At 44.6% G+C, this 21,223-nt stretch overlaps 1 protein-coding gene across 1 annotated transcript in view; it reads right to left on the bottom strand.

Annotated features, from left to right (window-relative positions):
- ptn (pleiotrophin) overlaps positions 1-21,223 on the bottom strand; it is a 38,557-nt gene that overhangs the window by 16,332 nt on the left and 1,002 nt on the right. The window lies entirely within an intron of this gene.

Genomic DNA, 21,223 nt, shown 5'->3' with positions numbered 1-21,223 from the left:
CTTCCAACTGATTCGTTTCATTAAATATTCTGTGTGAGTCCATTTTTCTAACGCCTTCTGTTTCAAAAACCAGCTCAGGCGTTTTTTTTTTTTTTTTTAAACGTAATAACGTGTAGTTCTGCATGACGGATCGCGTTTATGGCGAGCGCAGAGCTCGGGCGTCATGTGTTTTTCATCCATGTTTCAGTGTTCCTGCCATCAGGAGGGAGCTTAGAAACCTCTTGCGGATTGCTGCACTTGAGGCGTTTGCATTCCAGTTACAGATGTCTGTGTGTTCAAAGACAGCGCTTACATGAAGGAGAGAATGGGGAAAGCAACACTCTCATCGATCAGCTGGCCAGCCTCTGAGGTTTCAAAGAGGTTGTAAGTGAATTGACCAGTAAATGGCCATTAGTGACCTGCTAAAGGATTTTAAAATGCAAATGGATATTTCACGATCGTATTGTCTTGGGGGGGGGGGTGGGGGGTCTGAGGTTTTGAGGCCCCACAACTCTTAGGCTTTAACTTGCCTGCAAACCTCATGATCACACAGATTTGAGGAAACACAGCAAGAAATCATTCACACTCATTTTCTGCAACAACAAAGTCCCCATTACAGGAAATCACATTGAGAGTTGTCTGCTGGAGAGAGGAACGGGGGCGGAGGAGGGGTTGGGGGGGGGGGGGGGTTCGGGTCAGAGAGGTGTCCGATCAATGGGCTCTCGGCGTGCCAACACGATCCAGCAGGCCCAAACAAAGCACCTCACTACCCGTGTTTGAACAAGCCCCGTTCGTCACCAGGAGCACCCCCTCAACCTCCCTCCTTGCCCTTGTCAGTCTCTTTTTTTGTTGTCGACCTCTGCAGCATCGGTTTATTTATCTGTCGCTTACAACTGTGTAAGTTAAAAAAAAAAAAACTTTTCATCTGTTTGTTTTCCCAGAGCCGCGGGCTCCATTGGACATCATACATCAGAGTGCATATCTGTCTCATTCCTTTCGTGGGTCAGGCTCTTACTGTAGCAGGTGAGAGGAGATCAAAAGACAGAACTATCATTTAGTTTGGGTTTCAGCTCTACTGTCAGTACCAGCTGTCCCACAGATAAATCTTAGGGACCTCAGGATGTTACATGGCAAGAAATGGTTTCATCACAAAGTAAAATAATGTTGAAGAATAGAGAATTCATTTAAAAAATACACAACATTAGAATCTATGTTTCACGTTTGACACCAAACTCCTATCTAATAGTAGCCTACTGCACTCCAGTATTTGGTTATTATTTAAAGCTTTAAATCCTCATATTATGCTTCATGAAACTTTTTACCACCATACTCCATGGCTGTGGAATGTGACACAAAAACAACTAAAGTTAGACTAGCTTAATCCTCTTAATGACTTCACACTCACTATTCACACATTTGTAACCAAGGAGCTCATGTTTTTGCATTTCTGGCTCTTACACATGATCTTATCATGATCTGCTTCATACAATATGTATGTATTTATAGCGAGTGTGCAATAATTGTACTCATTGGCCATTTAAATCACATTCTGATGTTTTTTATTACTTGTTTGCCTGCTTGACAAGGGCTCCCTTGGAAAGAGCTAAAATTTCATAAATAAATGTTTGCTGAAATGTTTTTTTTACATACAAGGTATAAATTCTCTATTATTAGGCACGCATGTGGTTAATAGCAGATTCATTCATATTATCCCTAAATTTCCAACCCCAGAAGGGGAAAGGTGAGCCAATATTTGTTCAATGAAATTTATTTGCCTGAAAAGTTTTTTTTGTGTATGAACAAAACAAAAAAAAAACTGAATTGTGCATCAATCACAAACGAGATTAACATGGTGTACCTTTGTGGGTATTGTTTTGTGCTTGGACATTTAAGCTTTCCTCTCCTTCTTTTTTGTGTGCTGTTTTAATCTGAAGCTGGCTATTCTGAGATCAAAACAGCGTTCATGCAAATCTGGCGAGAGAGAGTCTTTTCTCCACAGGCAGTTCCGTCTTTTAAAGCAAGTCTAATACATTTTGGCAAAGGAACTCTCTCTTATCTCAGTCAGATAGTTGGGGAGTTACAAAGTAGGGAATAATTATAATGAAACACAGAGATCAATCAATGCACAGAGGCATAAGCATCAGTCATAGTCATATTCCTATTTGGAGCAGATCAATTGCTGGCATTGATTCGCATCTGTCACAGACATGATTTTTTTGGTCTTCTCTAAAAAAACTGTAATGCTGTTTTTGCTGTTGTTCCTGTTGTTGAGACTTTGAATTATCACACATACTGAAAAAAATGAAGCTGGTCATTTAAACCTGATTTCTCTGAGGGTTATAGTTTACTTTTTTGTTTTGCAGTTGGACATTGAATTTGCAGTTGGATATTGATGTTGAAGTATTCCGCTCCAGCCAGGGGTGGTGTGTGACTTTGTGAAAGGTGAGGTGCAAAACTTACTCTTTGAAAAGTAGTCTGACATCCCGTAAAACAAATCATTGCAATCATGTTAAAAATGATTTTATGACTGTTTGGAATTGGACATCAGGACAGCCGGGGAACAATACACTTTTAGGCACTTTCAAAATCACATTTGCCTTTATATATCCAGTACACATTTCAGGGCTTCATTCATCGATTGATTGAGGAAAGAAGAAATGACAAAATGAGTGAAAAACTGTAAGATTATTATTGGTATTAAATTGGTTTCCATTAACTTCTAATAATTAACAAAGCCAGTGGAGTCAAATAGAGATATCGTTAATATTGTCTATTGTACATTCTCTTTGTATTAAAATGGGAGCCTATTACCATATTGATAAAGTGGTGTACAAAAAAGTAATTTTTCCCATGGATGACTTGGTGATGTTGATTGAATTCAGGGGTCATTTTATTGCAATTTGGTGTGAGATTCTTGTGGGGGAGTTGGGGTTTGTTCTGTGTATTTGTTGTTTCTGTTGTTGTTTTTGATTGAATGGCATTTTCTCTTAGGACATGACAGCCCTGACTGAATCTGGGAGACAGAGACCATGTGCAATGTCATGTCATAGAAGGTACACTGTCTTGCCTTATTACAAGCTGTACCTGAGCATCGCTCACCTGGTTATGTCACTATGGGAACTGGAATGGATGACTGGACAGGGAAAAAAACAGACCCATCAGCCCTGAGATCATTCTCAGTCAGCTGCCTGCAGTGCAGTGCTTTTGAGCTGTGATCATACTCATCCTCAACCAATCCTCTAGAAGCAGGTCACCATTCTGGCTCTGCTCCATAAGGTACAGCACACAGTGGTAGCTCTCACTTCTCACACTTATTAGTCATAATTAGCCTGAGACTGCATACTTCTCCAGAGCCCTCCTGAACATTCATTGCTCAGGTGACACACCTTCACAAAATGGCTATGTCTTGGCATTCATCTATGCCCAGAATGCATATGACCGGGAACATCAATATTTTTATGCGCATGAAATAGGATTCTATCTGTGCTCCCCTGGGGTCATGTCCCCCTATGCAGAAATGTGTGACTGATCGTCACCGGCAGAAGCGGGAGACAGTGATCATCTGTCTCTCACTGATTTTTTCCTCCTTTCCCAGCTACCAGGTCTTCAGGGAAAACCCAGACCCTCCATCACTTAGTGCAGCTCCTTCTTCAGCCGAGGTCCCATCTCCTCCCAGGAGATGAGGAGATACATCCAGCTCCCCTTCCAGTGCAAGTTCACAGCATGATAGATTAAGTGAAAAATAATGAATCATTTCAAAAGTATTTCTGATTAATAGCTCTGACACGGAGGCTGTCTGTTTAACAGGAAACAGGAACCCTGTTTTGAGCACTCTCCTGTAATTGATGGATTGTTTGTGTGTTGCATGAGTTTATGGTTTAGAGAATCATCTACAGGGAGGCAATGAGACATAACTATCAGGTGGAGCATTGTTGCAAGGTGTGTGTGTGTGTGTGTGTGGGCACACTCACATGTGTATGTGTGTGCAGCGAACCCAGAGGGGACAGGACACGATTTCAAAGGTAGCCTTTAGTTTAATGATACTTCTATGACCACACCTTTACCCAACACTGCTGCTACTAGTGGTATAGTATGAGCATAAATCTCAGAAAATCAACAATGAAATGCCAGAAGATTGAATTATGCATGAAAAAAAGTAAAAAACAATCCATAAAGCTCAAACCCCACTTGCTTGACACATGGTGTAGTGATGCTTCATGCTTTGAGTTCTCATCCCAAGGAGAACAAGCCCATTTACCTTGGAGCTTAAAAGCTAAAGCTCATTGGCTGAACTGTGTGGGCAGGATCCAGGATCCTAAGAGGCGGGGCCAAGGCATCCTCTGGGAGAGACCCATGTTTCTCAGAATGACGGAGTGAGAGAAAAAAGAGACTGGGAGTGAGAGAGAGAGAGATGGAACAAACGACAGGATAGAGAGTAAGACAGGTGAAGGAGATAGAGAGAGAGAGAAATGGGGGGGTACTGAGCGGTTCTGCAGTCTAACAGTGCTGCAGGAGCCATGGCCAGAGTTTAATGATAAAAACATGGTAATGATAATTATAAACAATGACTCGGCAAGTGCATCAGAGCTGAAAGGACAAAAACCTCACTCATCAAATTATGCATGGCTACCTCTATTATGTTCAAGAAATTGCACTGAGCAGCCAAACACCCACTTTCAACCCCCACCCTTCACTCCCCCCCCTCCCCCACACACAGACTTATTTCAGGTCTCTCTGTGTTTACACGATAGCAGTCCAGCTCTCATCCTCATTGGCTTTCCTAATACTGTGCCGCGCTTTAAAATGAAACTATTATGTATTGATTTTCAGCTGAATTGCATCCACCAGTGGCTGTCTTGCGGTCATCATTCCCTCACCAACAAAATCATTATTTTGGTATGGTGAACACGTCTGAGTGGCAGTAACTGTGAATTGGTGCTTATTTTTTGTCATTTCCCTCAAATCCCAGCGTATTTTCCAAGTGGCTGGCTGCCGCAGGTCAGCGGTAAGAGAGTGAGGCAGCTGCCAATTCAAGCATCCACTTTTTTTTTCTTCCCAGGGAAACAGGAGTCAGTCATGGAGCTCTTGCCTGAACTGCTCCTGTGAGAAATAAACGAGTCTCTGGAGTGATGGCATGTTAGTGAGGGGGGGGTCACGAGGGGCAGACATTTTCTCTAAGCATGCTCAGACCTCTACCTGCTCTCATCATCACTGGTGATAAACAGCGCCTTCTCAGGCTTAACCTCCTCCCCAGAGGCTAAACTATGAAAGGAAGCAGTTATTCGGGGCCAATACAGGGGACGCTGTTTCTCAAAACAGGGGATTTAAGCTCTGCCACGCCTCAGACCTCCTATCAGCCTTTCCCAATAACCAGCCAGGGTTTAAAATAGCTCCACCAAGGGTGGAGGGATGGATTTATGAGGTGAACAAGACTGAAAATTTTGGAACAGACTTTACAAAAAAAACATCCTCTCCTAATATTGCAATATCTGTTCACTTCTGAACGATACAGTATATCAATGAACAATGTACCGCACTAGAGACAGAAAGCAAAAATTAAGGGTCAGGAGGTTATGTATGCATGTAATACATTGTTCTGTATTTGTACAAATCAAAATCACACCGTTGATTATAACTCAGCTTCAAAACCACCTGTCCACCTACTGTATTAATAACAGAGTGTGGCAAGGCAAAGCAGGAAGGCAGGAGTAAGTTCCACCTTGCCTGACCCTTCGAAATCAAACTTTGAATGGTCTACCATGCCACAGGCAAGTGGCTATCAACATTGCCAGAAGGTCTGAAGCTCTTCATCAAGCTGTAGCTCTCTGAAGCTAAGCTCAGTCCCAGCAATAACACTCAGCCTCACATGCGTGGTCACTGCCGTAGCATTGCTAATGAATGATTATTTTTCACTCAGGATTGGTCAGATAATCTGAGTTCATGTGGTGCAACACTCCTTGATGTTCCAGTGCATGCCCTGGACTGGACACGGCCATTACCCACAATCCACCTGTGTTGCTCAGTGTCATGAAGGTGATGGTCAAACATGGAAGGGATATGAAAATACACACTGTGGGTTTCAGGGCAGGTATTCATAATGTAGTCATAAGGCCACTGTGCCAGTCTGATGAATAATAAGCCCTTATGTTAATGTTTCTGCTTACACAAACACAGGAGGAAACCTGGATTTATGGGTCGTCTGGCTAGGACTCCCCTGATGAAAACCACTCACTGCATCTCCATGCTTAGCCATCAGGTGATGTCCCGATGTAGTGCCTCCTTCAGTGGTGTTGTGGCACCTCACAATTAACGCAACACCTTCTAAGCTTTTACTTTGCATTGGTCTCTCTGAGGCTTTTTGACATCTAAAAGACATTTTTCAAAATAAAAGGCAGCAGAATCATGTGAAGTGTGCGTCAGCTTTGGGCAGCACCATGGCGTCGGTGTTGAAATGTGTTCATTTCCCTGTCTTCCTGAGCTTTTTTTTTCCTTAACTTGTTTTATCTGAGATGTTTCATGGCTTGGTGGTGTGGAAGTCATGGTCGAATTACCTGCGAAAGCCCGCGGCTCTTGGAAAAGCTTCATCTCTCTTTTCATTTTTTTTTTTTCCCTGACTCCATTCTCTCCTTTTGATATGGCAGATAGCTGCGTTTGCTTCAATTAGATCCCCAATCCACCCAGAGAGCCGTGGGGGCCCAAGTCCCCTTGCTCCATATTCATTCTGCCTGTGTCTCTGTCATCTTCTTCTTTTTCCTCCATTGCCCTCTCTTTCTCCCTCCCTCTCTCTCTCCACCTCCTTCTTTAAAAATCCACTTTCAAAAGCTTCCAGTTTATACAAGTCTTTTTAAATGAATGAGCCTTTCTTTTGGCAGGGACTGTTGAAAGCACCTTGGGACACTTGTTCATTAAAATGTGTTGGAGCCTTTTTTTTCATGCAGCGCAACTGGTTTTGTGTGACATTAATTCAAGCATTTTCTTCTCTCTCTCTCTTGTTTTGTCTCTCTCTTTCTCTCTCTCCTTCTCTCTCTCACTTCTCTCTTTCTCTCTCTCCCTTTCACTCTCTCTCCTTTTCTGTCTCTCTCTTTCTCACTCCCTCCCTCTCTCAAAGGCAAATAACAAAATGTTTTATTTGCATCACAAGTGTGTTGCCTGACAGAGCCCTGTGTTGTAGACACAGTTGTGGACACACAATATTGTCCTTGATATACATATACAGTTTACACAAATTTATACAAGAAGCAATACAGTCATCCATCAATGAACAAAGACAAATTGACAACCATCCCTAGTCCCCATCCCAAAGACGCTCAAGTAATTAATTAGTTATTTTCCTCTCTCACGCTACAGCAGGAATTCACAAACTGAGCAGCTGTTTCTGAAGTTTTAGCATTTTTGCATAATAATATCCCTACCCTCTCAATATTAGGTAGAAGTTAAAAATGGTGTATGAATTTAGAGAATGTGGTGGAGAAATTTGGAGGTATCTGAGGCAGGAGAGAAGGACGTGTTCCTGCATCTCAGTCTCTCCCAGCTCGCATAAATTAAATAGCCCATTCTCTCTCTGAGTCACTGTGGTAGGACTGTGGTCACTAATTCTCTGCTTAGTTAAATGTCACTACTCTCTCTGGAACTGTTGACCCTCACAAGATGCATCGCCAGAGAGTAGCTCCTATTTATGACCCGGTGGCATTCTAATGTTCTGTTTCATTTAGTGTCTTCATGCCGTTAGGTTAGGCACATAGCTTGATGTTTGAATCGATATTTGGAGGTTCCAGATGCAACTTGTTTACAGGAACTGTGGGGAGCTTTGTGGTATGGTGCCACACTCTTTATCACAGAATTACTGTAACTACAGTCCTGTTCACTCCCCTTTGCATCACCTGCAACTGTAGAGCCATCAGACAACCTGTTTGACATGCAGGTTATTACCCAAGCACCCCCTCTCACCCTGAAGACTGGAGAGCCACTCAGAGCTGTATTCACACTGCGTACCAGATCGAACTTCTAAATATTATATCATTCTTCTTTCTCTTTGTATTTTTCTTGTCTTTCTATTGTCTATGCATCCTTGGGTTTTGGAGATTAAAGTATGCCGTAGTTGCGCTCTGGCACAGACATCCCCGGGTGTGTGGGTGTGTTGGGACAAATTTGCACGGCTCAGAAACTCGGGGAGTGCGGGGGAAGCCATCGCCGGTCACGGAGGCTCATTAATATTGTCAGTCCTACTGATTAGCCCCAATTCCCCACTGGCAGAAGCTCTCCCCTCTCTGTCCCTCAGTGGGAACTGCAGCCGGTCTGTGTCTGCTCAGCTTTTCTCTGTGATAGAAAAAATGGTCACACAGCCTTCATAAGACAAATACTGACCCAACAGAGTGAGACCACGAACCCAGATGAACCAAAGAATGCACTGACATTCAATCTAAAGAGGGCCATGCATTGACAAACACAAGATTTAGCAGGACAACATGCGACCAGTTGACTGGTGATGCCAAATGTAACCCCAAAATCACTATCATGCCTATTCATACAGGCAACAGAGGTATGGCCAACACAGTGCGCTACACGTATACACACACACACACACACACACACACACACGCACACACACACTTTACACAGAGGGAGTCACTCAACAAAGAGATTATTGTCAGGCATTACATCTCTATGTCTGCTCTATGATCGATGAGAAACGTTCCTGAGAGCTGCAGGTACTGGGTGGAGAGGCCTGAGATGATCCCCGGCTCTGTCCCCCACTAACCTCCACCACCGCCCCCTCCCCTACGCCACACCCCCCCCCCCCAAACACACACACTCACACGCACAGTTTGATCTCCACCACCCCACGTCTTATCGTCTGCAGAATAGCAGGGAGATGAGTGCTATCTTGTTCCACGCCAATCCCGGCTGATGGATCAGCGTCTCTGGTGCGGCATGCACACAAACGGCCTATCAGCCGCCGCGCTCATACCCTTCCAGCCATCCTCTCCCACTCAGTCCCCCATCTCCCCCCCCCCCCCCCACCACCGGGCCTCTTCTGACGGCCCGCTGCTCTCCATCATAAATACTCCTGAGCTTTGGCAGCCAACAGGCCTGCATGCTGGAACTAATGAAGAGGAAGGAGTCACTGGGTGCATTCATTCATTTAAAAGCGCAGGTGGAGATCAGTGATACTTCCTCACTGTACGCTGTTGCCTGTATACAGCATTATGTCTATATTAGGCCCTAAGAAGCACAGTACACAGCATACAAATAGCACAGAGTATGACTGAGATCCCTTTCAGGTGGTGATTAGCCATTCAATGGTGGGATTCTTAGCAATATCATACACCGGCTTCAGCGCGACTGGCTGGACACTCTTGCACAAGGTACTGAGGAGGGGGAGGGGGGGCCTTTGGAAAAGGCTACGCTCTCAAACAAAGGGAATTAACGTTTCACAGACTGCTCGATAACAGGCTGGAATCATTGAGCTCTAACGCCACAGCGGAGACGTTACTACTTGTTCTCCCAGATCAAACACTCACCTACCCACCATGTGTCTGCGGCCCACGCTCGGCCCCCACACAACTGGACACCTTTCATTAGAAAGGACACGTGTTCCACTCTAACCGATGATAAACCCTCTCCTTCAATCATAACTCGTTTAAAGCTGGGTGAAACAAGAAGCCGCGCTGCTGCGTTCTTAATTGCCCTTAAAAATAACTCCCTTCCCACACGTCTCCTTCGCAGGCTGCAGAATTAAATGGCTTTGTTACAGGAGGTAAAGTTAGGTATGGTATACAGGATAAAGAGAAGAGCACAAGAGTAAAGTCTGTTTTTGTGAAATAAAGCACACCCATTCATTTGGCACTCGCTGCTTCCAAGCACAATTAAAAAATACATTTCCAGGGTATCTAGTCAGAAATCGTAATTCATTCTTCAATATATGAATAAAAGGATATGTATATGAAATGGCAATACTGATACTAATTAACATGACATAGTCTGAAATATGAATACAAATATATTCCTCATATTTTCTTATCATATTTTTACATACATTAACACATTTTTACATGCATTTCCATGCATGCATTTTCTATGGTTTTCATAAGGGCACCTCATCTTATCACCCGCAGGCATTTGCCATAATATAACTAATATAACTAGGCCTATATAATGGAAAAACACTGGCAGAAACCAGATGCAATTGCTTCAGAGATGTTTCAATGAGGACAAGCAAATGACACCAGAAGCAATAAATGACCTTTACAGTCCGCATATAGCAGGAGCAAAGCTGCCCCTCCTCCCAAACACATGTGCACAGACGGCCACATAAACACACATACACACACACACACACACACACACACCACACAAACACAGACACACGGATGTGGGACAGACAGGTCTGCTGCTGTTTACTGCCATTTTTATCCTTGTTTTCAAATAGACCTTTAACAGTGCACTCTCTCACACACACAATTATCTATACTGTTTCAGGCAACATTATAACACATCAGAATTAAACTGCCTTATATCGTAAAGCGCAGCATTGGGGTCAACAAATCATGTTAGGAGGTATCGTTACACTGACGGCACACTGCCCTCTACTGGTGACAGAAGAATTCCCTGGATACACAACGAGCAGAGGTTTATCAGAGTTAACAGCAGTGCTGAGGTGGGGACTTCTGAAGTTAATCAAGGTCTGCTCCATCCTGCCACCTATTGTGCAGAGTCAGTCAAGCGCATGTCCATGAATGTGCTGTTAATGGAGAACTCTCCCCTCCCCAAGCAACCCCCCCAGCCCCCCAGCTCTGCATGCGTGTGAATACCACCCCCCCCCCCCCAATCAACACCCATCAGATCAGCGCTGAAAAGAGCATACATAGGATTTCACGTTTTTGGTGGACTGCATTGCATTTCCATGGCAACACTCACAGTGCAGGGCAAGGGGTATTGGGATACAGGGGAGGGCTTTTGGGGGCTGCCAAGAATAAATGAAAGAGGAGTGGCTAAGTGGGAAGAGAAAAATCAGACACTGCACACATACCTGCTATCCCACCCCAAGCCCCTGCCCCTCCCCAAACACCTCCACACCCCCAGTGCTCACAGTTGTTCTTGCAGATGAGCTAACATGTACAAGTACTAACATCTCATTATATAGACAGAATATCAATGAGTCGACTACTTCACTTACTTTTTGTGTGGGTCTTCCGAACCCTTACTCTGGCTACATATAGCATATTTAAGGGCTGCATCCAGTGCCTGAATGGCCATACAAGGACAAGCATTCTGTACAATATTATGTATACATTGAAAAACGCTTGCTTAAAATGCATGGCAGCAAAGAAGATCAAACACAAATGCCACCTGAACAGGAGTGTCACTTTGTTCCCCTAGAGAGAGTTCCTCTGAACCATATACAACAAAACAACAAAAAAGTGGTGTGTGGGGGAGTGAGGTTTTTGGCAGCAAAAAAACCCACAGCCTTTAATCTTGTAAATCACTGGTTTTCAGACATGACTAATCGCCGATCTCTGTGCGAGCATATGCAGCTTTGAAGATCTCAGTTGATTCATAAAATCCTGAGGTCACAATGACGTGCCACTGTCATTCAGACACAGTTAAGTTCAGTTCAGGAGGTTTGATTTCAACTCGCTTACCTCAAAGTCGAACCCCCGCTGCCTCGCCTTTTAGAACTTATGCTAACCTACTTTAAGTGAAACTGTCCCACAGCATAAATCAAGTCTGAGAGTAACCACAAAAAAAAAAACGGCACTTTGAACACTCACAATGAAACTGGCACGGCTGCCGATTTCCTTGGGTTCGGTTCTAGCGGTCGAAACAATTTGATCTCCATCCAAACTAAAGTTGTACTGAATTATCCTTTCCTGAGGACCAGCTGACAGCACAGTAAATCCCACGATTGGCCAAACTCTTATTTTCCGCCGGTTGCGATGATGGTGGACGTTATTTATTGGACTGCTTCCGCGCTGGCCGATTGAACGCCGCTGATAGGACGAGGACACAGTCCATTTCTCTGCCTTATCTCATTTCCTCTGGAAGGCCTTTCTCCGACGACCGGCAGAAGTCCTGGTGTTTGGCACACTTGCTGCTTCTGAGATACATCCTAGTGTAGTGGGAGGGGAGGACCAGCAGGGCTCTGGAGGAACGGTGTGTCTGCACAACACACTGAGAGATACAATTAGCCCACCAAGCTAAAGACCAAGGTCTCAGGCCAGGGGGACCAATTGTACTGTTGCTGCAGCACTATACTTGCTAAAGCAAATGTTTGTGTTTTCACTCATATTACTGCGCTCCACTGCACTCCTTAGTACTCAATACTAGGATGACGTCAGCAGCCAGCATACTTGAGTGAATGCTTTCCCTGGCAACATTTAGCCATAAATGTCGGGTCAAAATTCATGCTTGACCCCACCTTTTCCTTTCCTGTTCCCTGCAATCTCCCCTCCCCAACACCACACCTTGCAAGCCCGTCAATTGTGTTCCGTGCTGTAAAACTGTGAGACCCAGCTGTCACCAGCATTCTCATACCTGCCATTAGAAGATAATGCAACTTGAAAAATCCATTTATAATTGAGGCTTTGGTATTGAGAGTGGATCCAGATGAAGAAATTTGCTCAATATTACAGCAGCTATGTGCCTCCTACTAGAGAAACAATCATCCTGCCAAAGAAGGATGTGATCCATTATCCAATGCAGCTGCTCTCTGGCAGGTTTGGGGTTTTTTTGTGTAATTTTCCTATTCTCCTTTCGGTTCTCTTTCTTTTCAATATATCAGATGTAATTACACCGTAAAACTGGCTGGAACTGTCTGGTGGAGAAAGTGGAAGGGGTACTAAAGGGGGATCTTTGCAGCAGTAGCCCTACGCCTGTGAGTCGAGTGATGCAAACAGCAAGGTCTTATGGGACTCAACACCATAGGTCTTGTTTATTCTGCCCACATGGGATGCCATGGTTTCTGGTGTCATCCAGTCCTGTACACGCAATCTAACTGCCGGTTTATTCCTGCAACACTGTGCTGTTTTGAGGTGTAGCATTGAAAGCCCGTCTATCTTTGACTTGAGAATACTGCTCAATGTTAGTCAATAGAACTGAGGAGAATATAGCGAGGGAACCATGCTTAATTGTTGTGGCTTTGACAAAGCGTTCCTAATTTCCCTAGTAAATGTCCAGCTGTCAAAATATCTCTAGAGAAGGAAAGTGTCTGTTACAAACTTTTCAGTTTCTGCTCATTCAGTGAAACAGCAGCTTTCACATGAGGCTTTATGGTGATTTTGATTTCCGGAATAACGCCTTCCTTCCCTGTCTCCCGTTCAAATCCACTGCAACCAGCCTCCGCTGATGACACAAGACAGACAAATTTTCATTGCCGTGCGCCTGCAACCTCCAGCACCACTGTAAATTAGCCGTCATAGAGACGGTAATTGCGGGTATCGGAATGCAAAGCCAATTGGCTGATATAATTTGAATACGCTGACAAGTCGACATATTTTGTATTTCATTTTTTTCCGTCCTATCCGTTTCCTCACCATTTCCGAGCGAAGTCATTTTGCACTGCGAGAAATGCCCATTAAAGTGCCTGGGACACACGGGCGCCGTTCGTCACCGTCGAGGCTTAATGGCCACTTCTTACCTGCTGAAATTCCGCTTTCTCTAAACAGGAGGGGAAAGAAGGAAGGAAGAAAAAAAAAAAAAACCCATTCGCATGCTAAACTCCCGGGCCTGACGACGTCTCCTTTTTAAATGTAATTTCATTTCTTTTCATTGCGAGGGAGCAGGGCCGCTCGCTGGAGCATGGCGAGGTGCTCGGCGCCGGCACACCTGACCCATACACAGCTTGCCGGCCCGACCCCAATCTATTAGAGCAGGTGCACTTTCCAGCCCGGCCCGAGAGCAGGATTTTGCATTTATGTATGCGTGTTTGTACAATGCGCATGTGTTTATTTATGAATGTAGCAGATATGGAAAGCACCTGTTCATTTATTTATTCATTTAAAGTTCGTGTAGTTCATGTGCCCTTTTCTAGAACGCCGAGTAAGCGTCACCGCTGTGACATGGACTTTACCATTAGGGAGGAGAGCTACCATTTTGCTGCCCATGTAGAATTCCAGTAACGACATTGCAGCGGGAACTAACTCGTGTTTTCTGTGTCACTGTACATCCTGTTACATGTTTCTGGCAGGATTTCCGTGGCTGTTGTTTTGAGTGAAGAGACGATATTACAGCCATTACAGCTCCACTGCTGCCTGTGCCCTTTAAACTTGTCAATGTGCATTATGTTACACACACACCTGAGGAAGAACGGTGGGATGGGGGCAAAGCACATAAGTTATTGAAATAGTCTCCTAACCCCTGTAGAGAGTGCCGCGGCAGAGAGAGGACTCTTCCACAGTTCCTTCAGACTGTTCTTCTAGGCTGGAATCACAGCCTTGGCCTGAAATATTTTGGCAGCTTATTTGTGCAATGTATCGTCGCACTGAGGGAGTGACTGGCATTGCACTGTGGTTACCCCCGCGGTCGCTGTTGACGATCGGGAACGCCTCTTTCCGAAAGTGCGCGCTTCGGAGCATTAGCGTGCACCTCACGATCTGGGACAAATGTGAGAGGAGAGGGGCTCACAGTCACAGTCAGGCGCGGCCCCCGGGGATCCGCTCTGACCAGCAGCAGAGACAAAACCCCTTACACAGGAGGAGTGCTGAGAACCCTGGAGACATATGGCTGGATGTTACTCCCGGGTCAGTGAGCTACAGAGCAAACCAAACGCATGAGACGTGGGGGGGGGGGGGGATGGGGGTGGGGTGTTAGTGGGGGGGTCAAACTGATCTCTTCTGCTTTAACAGCTCCTATTTTTCCCTGACCTTGTCTTCTCTCTCTCTCTCTCTCTCTACCCAGCCCCCTCACTATGTTTGTGGACTCCCTGCGCAGAATGCTAAATCCGAGGGCCCACCGTAACAACACCGTGAAACTGCAGCAGGGCCCGAGAGCGAGGATCTGTAGGAGCTTTTGTTTAAGGTTTAAAGAATTTGAACCAAAAGACTAAACTTACACTGCAGCCCCATTTTTCGCTGGTGCCTTTCCGAGCAGCACGCTCCACAGACAGAATATTGATGGATGTCTTGTATTTCTCCTCAGTGCGTATGTGTGTGTGTGTGCGTGTTTGTGCCTGCGTACGAGAGTTCGTGCATGTATATGATGTCAAGCTTTTGCTAGTGATGGAGAATCACACAGTAATGGGATCAAGCCAAATGCATGACATGACGACAGCTTCTCCATGGTAAGATTCCATTCCAGACTTCACTGAAATCCCCCACAGACAGCAGCATCTGCTCCATTGTAAAACTTTATTTTAGCCTCTGCTGACACGTGTGAAAGCTTTTTTTTGTGTGTGTGTGTGTGTGTGAGATGTTGTTTTAAAGGAAGCCATGAACAAATCCAATCAGCGCTGTCCTACCCAGCAACAAAAAAAGGAGGGGGAATAAACTGCACAAAGCACCTTAAGCACTTGCGAACTGCCTCTTCACCAGAGCTGAAAATGGAGATAGTGGGCTTTAATTTGGAGTCGGTGGGTGGACAATAGTGTTTTTTTTTTGGGCGTCGGCCTCACAAGCTACGTTTTTTTCTTCATCCATCTTGTGCGGAGGAGAAGTTTTAAAACGTAAGATGGTGCACATTTGCCTCTGGCTGTGAAATGCAGGCCTAAATATACTGTACTTCAGTGAGTAAAGACGTCTCTACACCACTTTAATAAAACCTACATGAGATTTAGATTCTCAGGGATTTAGCTTTCTCCTCCAACCTTGTGCCCATTTTAAATCTCATTTCCCCAAGTTTTATGCAGTTTTTTTGGGGGAAGGGCATAACTAATCTGTTTGTAATGGCCATTTTATGTTTACCTCTACGGCATAATATGTTTTGCTGTGTTAACTGTGAGTAATACGTCTTTAATCTCTAATATACACCCACCAAGTACGTTGTATGATCATCAAAGTATCACTCTCAAGTGAGTCAGAGCAATCATTTCCCCGTCGGGTATCTGCAGATAGTCAAACACGTAAAACGCACAATGGTCACGACTCAATCGGTTTGTGTGTGTCCAAAGGCCCAGCTTGGATGTATGTGTAACTGGTCATGAAGCAATGCGAACTGGTATCATTTTAATGAACTGTTGTTAAGCAAGAACCAAAAAAATGAATTTCTAACTTTCTGGACAGGATTTACTAAAAAAAATAATAAATTTATCAATGGCTGTAGATCCACAATACCCAGCAAACCGCTTTGTCCCAGTATATCTTATATTTCTGTCTCTGTACATCTGTACATAATGTTGTCTTCAGCTTCATTGCCAGCAATGTGATGAATAATTATTAGACAATTATTCCATTTCATTGCCTTACCCATTTGGATTAGGCTTCCCATTATAACAAAGATTGCAATTAGCAGACTAAGAGGTAGAGTGTTGTGGATGGTTGCCTGCATTTATTTCTACTTTATATCGCTGTGCACAGCTATACGGTGTGACTGTGGGATGACTTTCTTTTTGCAGGGTTATTTTTAAAAGGCTAAAAAGGTTCAACGTGTCTGCAATAACTGAAACTGCCAAATCAACTCATGTAAATTAGTCATTGTATGTACCTTAGCTCTCCCGTTCTTGTCGCTAATGTTAAATCAAACAGTAGATATGATGATATTTCTGTTTGATACAATGCATTAAATAATCTTTGTTAATTGCAAACATGAGCTCCATTCCACATCATGGTGTCTTCTTTCAGCATGTCTGTAACCAGTGTTATTTCTGTGACCAGTGTAAGTCCAGTTTCACCACACTTAGCACAATACGGCTTTGCATTGGAAGGATGACGATAGGTCTCAGTGAAGCTTATATCATCTGAACACAAATTTTAAAATTAATGGTGGGAATTTTGTGAACCATAATTTTTTTAGTCAACCCCACCCCATTCCACAAAGACACAAGGAGAACCAAATTTGCAACCTTGCAAAAAAAGATTGCATCACACATAGCGATAGCGATTTTTTTTCCCTTTCACTCTTTCTTTTTCTCTTTGTCCTCTACCTCTACCTTGCCTCCTCTCATTGCCTCTCTGGTATGAGAGATGAGACTCTTTCATAGGAGTTCATTGCAGAGGCATAAACACACTCAGTCCCCTGTGGTGTGTTAATTGCAGTCAGCAGACACAAGCAAACACAGCTACACTAGGGAGAGGGAGAGGGAGAAGGGGGGAGGGGCTTTGGACACCCAGAGCTGATCTAACCCCTAGTGAGCACAGCCATCACATCTCCTATTCCAGAAGGAGTGGTAAGGCTGAACTGTCAGGCTGTCAGTAACCGTGTGGCACAGAACTCTCTTTGATGTCTCAGCTCATAAACTGAAATAGTCCCCACACATCTCTGCTCTCTCCTGTTTTTAGAGCCATATCTTTTTTTTTTTTTTTTTTTGCAAGGCAATGGAGATTCAGCCCAAGGGCAAAGGCTCTTAATCTCAACGTGATTCTCTGTTGTTTTCTCTCCCCCCCCCCCCCCCCCCCCTTTCCACACCAGACAATCAGCTCGGACGGTTCTGCAGGCTCCGTGACCTCCGACCTCCTCGCCGGCAAGCACCGTTGGCAGGCTTCAGCAGAGATCCGGAGCGTGCGCGTCGAGGACGGCCAAGCGGGAGTCTTATGGACTAATTGATCGCAGAGGAAGGGTACAAGTTGTCAGCAGCTTTGGGAGCATCAAACAGTCAATTAAAGCAATTAAAGGCTCATCTGCAAACAGCACCCCGGCAGGGAGGTCCAAAGGAGAGCAGGAGCGCCGCTCTGGTGCAGATACACAGCCAGCCGAGTGGGAGATTACAGCTACCACCACTCTTGTATTAACAGTGCACATCTGTTCATTCCAAGGTTACATGCAATCTACCTGGTTATTTCTGACAAAAAAAAACCGACTGAATCTGACTGAATAACATTAACTAAATGGTTTTCACGAAAACTGAAGGGGTACATTCGCACATTAACCGACAGGTGTTGACCACAGGGGTCGGCCAGGTGAAGGCTCTTGCAGCGGAAGCATTACTTTTGTTTATTGGGCTTAAGGTGAACCAATCAAAATAGCTGCCGTGGTAGTGCTTGTAGACTAGTCAGTCTGACCAGGTAAAATCACTCTTTGGGTCTTGAGGCATAATGATTCGGTCTAATGTCAGAATCAATGTTTAAGATGTTTTCTCAGTTAGTATGTTATGTATGGTAATAATCTTACAGTCTCCCCTGGAAAAGTAAAAAGGAACGTTTGAGGGAGAAGGCCAGCTGCTTCCTTAGATACTGTAGCCTCATTTCAGATTTGGATCAGATATGTTTGCATAAGACTTGTGACCCCACTGCAGCAGTGCTGTGAGCTTCGAAACACCCCGGGGGGAGGGGAAAAAAAAGCCCAATGACAGCAGAACAGATGTCAGAGAGAGGGCTCTGCTTGTACCGGACAAGCCCTCTGAATACACATGCCCCTGCGCCTGAACACACACAGGGAAACCGTGGAGTGAAACCAAACAGAGCCGGCCCCGACACGTCAGCCGTACGAAGGCCCTCCTCGCTTCCGAAAGACAGAATAAAACAGCGAGCCAGCTGCAGAGGAATGTTTTCTGCTCACGTAGCTTAGGGGGTTTTTTTTGAGCAGGCTTTGGTTGTTTTGGCTTTGCACTGTTAAAACTGCAGCCGTGTTTAGAATAACTGAATTCCCCCCAGTGAGAGTCAAGTCATTACCCGAGTCCCTTCCAGCTCTAAATCCCTCTTCCTGTTTTATTTGGATTTTTTTTTTCCACCCTGGACTCCTTTAATGCCACCCACCCCTCCCCTTTCTCATTAATGCAAGGGATCATAACAACACTGTCACTCCGGGCTTGTGGGCTACGCCACAGGTGCAGTGCCTCTCTGAGCGCTGCACTGCACTGCCCAAAGAGTAGAGCTGTGAAACTGCTGCTGTACATTCCTCATTATACAGGATAGGAGGGGCATTTTTGCTGCCAAATTTTCCAAGGCCCTTCCCAGACCAGGTCACAATATTGTCAATCGATGTGTGTTTCAGCTGGGGTACGGGTTACATCTGCACAAACCCTACACAGTATGCCCCGGAGCACCATGGTTTCCAGACATCAGACATACAAACCTTTGGACTTACACACAGTACAAGTTATGGTATGGTATTATCAAAGCCACAGTATGGTATCAGTCAAGAGTTAACATCTAGTGGAGTCAATGCACTAATAACACATGGAACTACTCTTTCCAAATTGATCTTTTATCATTACTGCTTATAGGTGAATACACTGCATGCAGTAGACCGTTGTGAGTTTAATTTGCAATACTAAAAGTGGGTGAGGAGCAACGGTTGTGGTGTTACAGTAAAAATGAACACACGAGTGGAGATAGGCCAGGAACTGTGGAGAGTCCACGGTAACTGTGCTGCACCCACTGACCCTCCTAGCTCCTGTTTCCCCCTCCCGTGGCATTGCTGGCTTTAAGCGTAATCCCAACCCTCGGTGGCCCTCTCCTCTGGCTGTCTTCCACAGCAAAGAGGCCCTCTGCCCATCTGAGGAGTCTTTCTGTTCCTCTCACATGTGAAAGGTGAACGTGTCCCCCACAAAGAGCGATCCGGCAATTCAGCGTGGAGGTCTTTGTGGGTTTGCTTTTCTTCCTTCCTCCCTCCCTCCCTCTCTCCGCCCCTTAGGTCCTGCACTCAGAATCATCCTCATTGAGAGGGCTTCTCCTTATTCCCCTGGAACTGCTATCTCTCTCTCTCTCTCTCTCTCTCTCTCTTTCTCTTTCTCTCTTTCTTTCTCTCTCTGTCTTGCTGCTTGTGGTTGCTGTGTGCCTGACTGCTGGACTCACACAGGGTCTGGTCACGTGACGCCCGCTGGTTTGGAGAGTTGCAATGCAAGAGCTTTTGTGCCTATGGCTCGATCCTATTTAATTTCGCACACAAACTCTGCTGGGTTTCATGCCATAATGTGCAGAGGCCGGCCCATTGAAGGTCGGTGGAATACAGTGCCGTTGAAAAGCCTTCTCCTCTACAATAGCTCTGAAGACTCAAAACAACATGGCGTTTGTTCTTGGTTGTTTTTAACTCAAATTCCATTGGAAAATTCACACTTTTTTTAAAAAAAAAGTTATTTTTCGGGTCTCCATAGACTAGACTAGACGGTGTAGATTAATTGCGCCCATAAACGCACGTTAAGGGTAAACCCTGATGGCTGAGCACGGCTGGTTGCGTAAGAGAGAAAAACAGCGCTTGAGCAAATGATTGTTTTCCTGCTCCTACATTACCATTTATAACAAACCTGATTTCACATCGATGATGGATTACTTTGCGGTTCACTTCTCCACTTAATTGCTAAGTTTCTAATCTCTCATATGTGCTGTCACATTTGAGGTCCACAGCGCATTGATTCTAAAGAAATTCCATTGTTCCGGTCGCAGTTGTCGCTGGAATGTGCAGAGGGGTCTTTTGTGCACAGTAGGAAAGCCATTGCAGTGGGGGACTGTTGGTCAGAGTTGAGTTGTTGTATAAGGGGTGGAAATAACTATGGCAACACAACTGCAAGTTCCTCTCAACCTAAGTAATGTGACAATACAGGTCCCTTTGGTTCTTATTCCAGTCAGGCCTGACCCAAATTATACCGCTCTCTGGAGAAGTACCCCCTTCGCACCCTCCACAACACGTATGCGCATATGCACACACACACGCGTGCGTGCACACACATACACACTTACGCAAGCATTGCAACAATTGCAGTTTGTCAAAAGTAATTCTCCTTGTCAGAGTGTCCCCAAAAATCAATAGGCAATAACAAAAAAAAAATAAAAAATCATTCACATTCAACATTCCCACACTTAGTGCTTGAATGGATATATGTTCAGATAATGATACAGCTAGACTGTAACACAACAAAGGACGTGGACTGGGGATGATTAGTGCAGCAACCCTGAAGGGGGGGATATGTTTCAATATTAATTTTGTCACTATGAGATATACTACAAGAAAATTCAGAAAAAACAATGAGTGTTGTCTTATATTGTTATATAAGACTACGCTGCAAACGTTGTTTAGCCTTTCAGAACAATATAGAGCTTTGTAGTTTAAAGCAGGAAATTCAGAAGTCACCTCCTGAGGTATATAGGTTCATTTGATCTTCATTCATTTACTCCATCACCTCTCTGAAACAACAGAACAATGGCATTCCAAGCAGGAA

The sequence above is a fragment of the Megalops cyprinoides genome, chromosome 23 (genome assembly GCF_013368585.1).
Source record: "Megalops cyprinoides isolate fMegCyp1 chromosome 23, fMegCyp1.pri, whole genome shotgun sequence".
NCBI lineage: Eukaryota > Metazoa > Chordata > Actinopteri > Elopiformes > Megalopidae > Megalops > Megalops cyprinoides.
The sequence above is the reverse complement of the archived record's forward strand: the minus strand, read 5'-3'. Positions and strand labels throughout refer to the sequence as shown.